Below are 7,501 nucleotides of genomic sequence, written 5' to 3'. Positions count from 1 at the left end.
AAAGCAAAGAAAAACGAAAATGGAAGAAGGAAGAAGAAGGGTTCTCGCGCGCGCAGGGAGGGGGAGGAAGAAGTTTTCTTGTTTTATTTCCTTTCTCTTTCTTTCCTTTGTTTTTCTTTTCTTTCTATTTCCTTTTCTCCTATTTCCCTCCAACCATATATATATATATATATATATATTACTTACAATATAAACATATATATTTATATATTAATATATTATAATTAAAACAAAACCAACAATAATCTAACAACTCTTACCCCCATCATTTCATTCCCCTCTTAGTCTAATTTAATAAAAATATCTACTCTTGTCGCAACTCAATTGTCCGGTACAATTTTCAGCAACCCGAGATATTTTTAACAAAATTGCCCGGTATTAAATCCTTCGTAACGGAAGTAAATTATTTTCCGACAAATAATTTTAATCCAATTTCCAAAAATATATTTTTGGCATTTAACTCACTCAATACCAAACATTGGGCTAACAACCTAAGAAATTCCACACAAAATACCCTAAAATTGCATAATTTAGAATTTAAAAACTATGGGTCTTACACTTATGGACAAAAGCGCTTTAAAATTACAAGTTTATGTTCAGTTCAAGTTAAATATGCTAAATTACAATTTCATATGAGTTTATGTAACATACCTATATTTGGATTTTTTTCCAAATAATTAGTTAAATATATATAAATCAATGCTAAATTACATGATCAGTACAGATTGGGATCAATTCAAGTTCAAGGATTTGAAACCCTTATTTTTCTGATTTGATTTCTAGTTATATGAATGAGTTTATTGAATTATTTTTCTCATCTTTGTGCTTAATGCTTTTTATTGCTTGATCAACATTAAAATGTTCTACAATTCGTATTTTAAAAAGGAAGTGGACTTTATGAATGCTTGAGATGAGAAATTCTTGAATTTGTAGTCTAGGGATAGATGCATGCCATGAAACCAATTAAATTAGTTGCAAAGGAAATAGTTTAACAAGAGAATTTATGTACCGTAAAGTTTAATTATAATCTTAAATCCACTAAGGAATTAGGGGTTACTTTGGAATTAAAGGTTTTGTCACTAAGATATTAGGGCAAGAATAATAAAGAGAGTTCGGTATAAATTCAATAAAGGAATTCACTAACTAGGATCAAGTTAGAGATCAAGGTTGGATTCAAAGTGAAACTTATCCCTGACATTTTTCTTATTATAAATGATCAATTTTATTACTGTTTTTAATTTTAAATATTATTTCAATCAATTTGGGAATTTTTTATTCAATTTTAGTAATTAAATAGAATTCGATAGTAAAATGCAATCCTTGAGTTCAACACTCAGTACTACTGTTTTATTATTACTTGCAACAATTCAATACACTTGCTGAAACACTAACAAGTTTTTGGCACCGTTGCCGGGGATTGCCATCTAACTATTGAGTTATAATTTAGCTACTTTATTGAAATTTTTTGCTCTGCAATAAAATTTGTGTTTTTATTTTTTATTTTGAAAAAAAATTGTTTTTATTTTATTTTCTATTTTTATTTTGTTGAGCTTGCTAATGTCGTGTGTTAGTGGTTTGTCTCTTCTTTGTTTGAGATAACTATTCGCTGTAGAGCATGGAAGATTGTAATAATAATATTCTACTACAATTATATGAAGAGTGTGATATTTTTCTTATATTTGGTATATGTTGCATAATTGAGGGACAAATCTTGAGAGATACATTTTTAAAATATAACCCTTAGTTTAGGCTTCTTAGGTGTGACTTTTACGGAGGAATACATAGGAATGAAACTTGTCCTGATTAGTATGTACCAACACTAGAATATGAAGATATATTGGTCATAGAAGCAGATGACGACGAGTGTTATGTTAAAAAGATCAATTGGGAACAAATTTTACCTCCTAAAATTCTATCCAATGAATCAGATGACACAGACTTTCACATCAAGGACGTTTTGGTTGAATCCATGAAGAATAACACGGTTTCAATTGAAAGATTTGAAAGTCAATGTGAGAGTTTATTTGAGCAAGTGGTTAAGTTTGAGAAGATGGAGGAGAAGTTGAAGATGACTTCATTGTTGTGGTAAAGAAGATAAGCAAGAGGAGAACACGAACGAGGAAAATAAAAAAGAAGAGATTAATGAAGTTCGAGTTTCAATCTTTGCCTTGTTCATCAATGTCCAATTAAAAAGGGCATGGAAAAAACATATTTATTTCTTAAGTTCATGGAATTTCTACCAAACAAAAATAAGAAGAAGGATGATGTGTTCTTCCTATCATATATGCCTCTTTGACAATAGTTGAGGCGTCAAGCTAATGACTTTAAAGAAGCGCTTTATGGGAGGCAATCCATAGGTAGAGGTAACTTTTATTTTTGCAATCTAATTTTTTTATTTGAATTTTTTTCTTTTTAATTGTGTGTAAACATGCACTATGATGAAATATTGTTAACAACTTGAAGCTAATCTTAAACTATTTGTTTCAGATTTTGAAATTTAAACTCTATTTCTTAGCTCAAATCATTGCTCAATTCGATGAGTTTCAATAACGCATACATTGTTGATTACTCATTGGTTATCGAAGTCTCACTTGTAATTTTAAAAAATAAATAAATAAATTTTATAGTAACATGTTTGGCATTATTTTGATAGTACATATTTTCTCTTAATATCCTAGATATGAGCTTATTGGCCTAAACACTTTCATTCTTTGTTGTGTGATTATCCAGACATGTGTTATCCCTTCAGAACTTGCACTAATTCTGACTTGCATAACTTGTAAATTATGCATACATTGAGGCAATTTTGTTTGGTCGTTTGAGCCTTTCTAACTACCCGATGCAAATTTTATCAATTGCTAGCCCTTTGAACCTTGCCCTTTTATTTCAGTTACTAGTCATATTCCAAGCCAAAGACATGACTTTAATTAAATCACCTTACTTGGAGTTAGGTAGAGAAAAAAAATTATTGTCTTAATAAAGTTCTAAGTTTGGGGTTGCTCATGGGATATCAACCTTTTTAGTTTAGGGTGGTGATTCTCACACCAAAAAAAAAAATATAAGAAAAAGAAAAGAAAAAAATCAGTTTGTGTACTTTGATAAATAATATATTTTTGGTTCTTTTATCAATGTATGAGAATCTCCACAATGAAAAGGTGAAGAAAAATAAAAAGTAGTAGAATAATTTGAAAATGTATGCTTAACTCCAAGTAGTCAAACCTACTATCCCAAAATCTCATACTCTTACCTAAGCCCCATTACAACCCGAAAGTCCTCCAAAAGTGTATGTGTTTGCTGCATTGTGATTGTTAACTAGAATTTTTTCAAGCCTATGGTAGTGTGATGCATATTCTAGGATTTGAGTGATAAATTCATAACCCTTGCTAAACATTTGAGAGAAATTTTGGTGAGATTGTGTGAAGAGAGAGTTGAACTTGATGAATGAATGCTAAAGTATACAAATTGTATTGTTTTTTTTTTAAGTAACCATGGAGCCTGATGAATGTTTTGTAGTAGCTGAAACTTTGAAAATTGAGTTTGATTTGATTTGAGAAATTGAGTTTAAGTTTGTTTTTAACGGTACCAAATCTGAAATTAATTATTGTTTGGAGACAAGCAATAAATTACCACCCTATTAAAATCAACAAGCAAGAACCCTAACTCATCAATCTGAACGTCATTATTATTATCGACCCATTTGCAACCGAAAATGGGAACACGAAACATTGTGTAATCTAACTCCCATATATGCTCGATAGCCCCAAAATATAATAGATTTGCATATATTGGGTTTATGTCTTTAGCACTTAAGATATGCATCGCTTCAGCTACGATAGTGACTTCACTATTTTGCACAGTGGTTTGATCATCTTGTTCTTTGGTATAAAATGTGTAGCCGTTAATTACATAACCCGTGTAAGAAAAAACATTTAAACTCGGACCATTTGCTAGCCACATCAATCTCTGTGAATTTGAATCGGGGTCTATATCAAACTTTGAGTTAATGTGATTTTTTAACCATGTTATAAAACTTCGATCGTGCTCTCTTGTTATCCAAATTTAATTTCTATTCATGTTCAAACTAGATATTTGATCCATGTGTATTGTAACATACGGTTGAACCTCATCATCATTGTGCAGAACATACAATTGTGCCTGCTCCCATTATGTCTTTGATATAGTCATTACTCTCTTTCCAATTATCTTTTCTCATGTTATTCTTCCTGAATGACGAGACTTGGTAAGCCTCATGGATTTAACATTGAATAGATATTCAGTATAAAATTCAGTAGCTTCTTCGACAATGTACCGTTCAGCAATACAATCTTCTGGTTGACTTCTACTTTTTACGTACCCTTTTAATATTTTTATATATCGTTCTATCAGATACATCCATCTCATATAAGTTGACCCACAAAGTTATGTCTCCTAAACAAGGTGAACAATAAGATGAACCATTATATTAAAAAACGAGGGTGGGAAATACATTTCAAGCTCACACAAAGTAACAACAATTTCCCTATGTAACATCGGGAATTTCTAAGAATCGATCATTATACTACAAATTTCCCTGAAGAAGAAACATAATTTAGTTATGGCTCGTTGAACTTTTTCAGGTAAAATGGAACGTATACCTATTGGTAGCAAATGATCCATTAGAACATGACAATCATGGGTCTTCAAACCTTTTAATTTGAGGTCTTTCATACAAACTAAATTTTTAATGTTTGAAGAGTATCTTTCCGGAACTTTAACTTCGTGTAGCAATTTATATAAAATAAAATTTTCCTTTCTAGATAGAGTATGAGCAGCTGGAGGTAGATATGTGCGATTTCCTCTCTTTACGGGACCCAATTCATTTCTTATTCCCATATCGACCAAGTCCAATCTTGCATTGATGCCATCCTTAAACTTTCATAGAATATTGAATAACGTACCAATAACACTATCAAATACATTTTTTTCAATATGCATCACATCGAGAAAATGTCTTATATACAATGACGTCCAATATGGCAATTCAAAGAAAATTGACTTTTTCTTCCACCTAGTTTTGACAAGCTCACCCGCAAAAGGTTTGCCAAATTTATTGGTCAAACCTTGTATTTTTTTCAAATATTTTATATTCAGTCGGTGCTGAAGGAGCAGTATCTTTCTCTGATTTTCCATTGAATGCATTTCTCCACCCACGATACTAATAACTAAAAGGTAAAATCTACGATGTCCAAGAAATACGTTCTTCTTACAATGTTTCAAACGCATCCAATATGTACTCTCTTCACATATAGGACATGCACACTGACCTTTAATGTTATATCCTAATAAATTACCATATACTGAAATATCATTAATCGTGTCGAAAAACATAGCCCTCAAATTGAAACATTCTTTCTTTTGCCCATCATAAACTTCCACACATGTCTCCCACATATTTTTTAAATCTTCAATCAAATGACTCAAGTATACACCGATATCATTCCCTAGTTATTTGGGTCCAGAAATTAACAGAGACAACATCATAAACTTACGCTTCATACATAACCATGGAGGTAGGTTATAAATCAACAAAATCATAGGCCACATGTTGTGTGAGATGCATTGAAGACCATAGGGATTCATTCTATCAGTAGAAAGTGCAAGTCATAGATTTATTGACTCTCTCTCGAACTCAGGATACTCGTGATCAATTTTTGCCCATTGTGGAGAATTTGCAGGGTGTCAAAACTTTCCATCTCTAATTCTTTCATCTGTATGCCATGCCAAGTGTTTTGAATCTTCTTCACTGTGATAGATGCGTCTAAATCTTAGTATTATAGGAAAATACCACATGACTTTTGCTGGAGTAGACTCTTTCTTTTTATATCGAGAGACATTGCATTTCGGACACGCTTTTAGTAATTCATATTTGTTTCGAAATAAAATGCAATCGTTAGGACATGCATGAATCCTTTCGTAACTCATGTCAATAAAGCACAAAATTCATTTAGCCTCGTAGGTTCGACTGGAAAGTTCATTATCATCTGCCAACATATATTTTAGGAGTATTAATAATTATGTGAAGCTTTTATCATACCATCCATTAATCACTTTTAAGTTGTACAACTTTAATATCGCCGATAATCTTGTTAATTTAGTACAACCATTATATAATGGTTTCTCTGCATCACTCAACAAACTCTCAAACATTTTAAGACAATCTCGAAGATCTTCAACTGCTTTTGCAATCTCCTCAACTCAGTCCCACTCATATGTATTTGCGTCGAAATCATTTTAAGCATATGTCAAATCATTCTAAAAGTTAGTGTTCCCTTTTTTTTTCTCACCATGTCTGATCCAATATGTATAACTTTGACCAATTCCATGTCATACTGAATGTCCTTCCAATTGATATGCTATAATGCGTTTTCCAAAACAACATTTTAAACAAGGACAAATGATTCGATTTGGGTCTTTTGCATTCTTCACTACAAACTTCTTCACTCCATTTTCATACTCTTTTGACCATCGATTGACAGAAATTCATTTCCAGTCCATTTTATATGACCTATATGAATGCAGTGTTACACAAATGATAAACTACTGATAACATTATACCAATCTATAGTATATATAGTCTGATTTCAAAATAGAACACGTCGAATAGATTTTATACGATTTAAAATGTATCAATTTATTTGATTTATCAAGTAACAATTTATTTGATTTATCAAGTAACAATTTATATGATTTATCAAGGTTACGCCATTTACCAGGTAATATTTTATATGATTTATCAGATAACAATTTACCAGTTTTAGTGTCAACAACAAATTAATAAATACAGTACTTGAGATAACAATCACTCAGTAGAAATTGGGGCATAATAGAGGAACAGTAGAGGAGGGTTCAACGATAAGACGATGCACAGTAGAGGATGGTTTACACAGTAGAAGAGAGGAGGGTTTGTAGGGTTAGGGAGAGAACGTATTAAAAATATTTTTATTTATTTAAAGAGAATTTTTTTTATCAAATACACATCATTTTTACAACGCATATATAAAAAGTGCTCTAAAAGACTCTGTAATTTGTGAGAAAACACTATATTATATACAAAGCACTCTAAAAGTGTTGTAAACATAATGTGGTAGCGCTACAATTTACAGCGTTTGTATACAAGCACTGTAAACATTATGTGAGAGCGCTATGTGACCCTACAACAACGCTTTCAGCAAAAATGCTGTAAATATTATGACCTATATGACCTATAATAGCGTTTTTTCTAAAACGCTTGTCATAAAAGCGTTGTTGTATCCTCCGTTAATCTTACAACATCATTTTTAGTATTAAAAAAAACGTTGTAAAAGGCGCGCTGTAAAATGCTAATTTTGCCGTAGTGCACGTTTTTGGGCCACGAGAAACGTGACTCGGGTGCGACCCGCGAACCTAGACAAAACGGTCGTTTTCCAGTTTTGCACCACTCTGCACCATGCCTCCGCGGCCAGGCATTGCGCGGCTCTGCTCC

The sequence above is a fragment of the Cicer arietinum genome, chromosome 3 (genome assembly GCF_000331145.2).
Source record: "Cicer arietinum cultivar CDC Frontier isolate Library 1 chromosome 3, Cicar.CDCFrontier_v2.0, whole genome shotgun sequence".
Lineage (NCBI taxonomy): Eukaryota > Viridiplantae > Streptophyta > Magnoliopsida > Fabales > Fabaceae > Cicer > Cicer arietinum.
The sequence above is the reverse complement of the archived record's forward strand: the minus strand, read 5'-3'. Positions refer to the sequence as shown.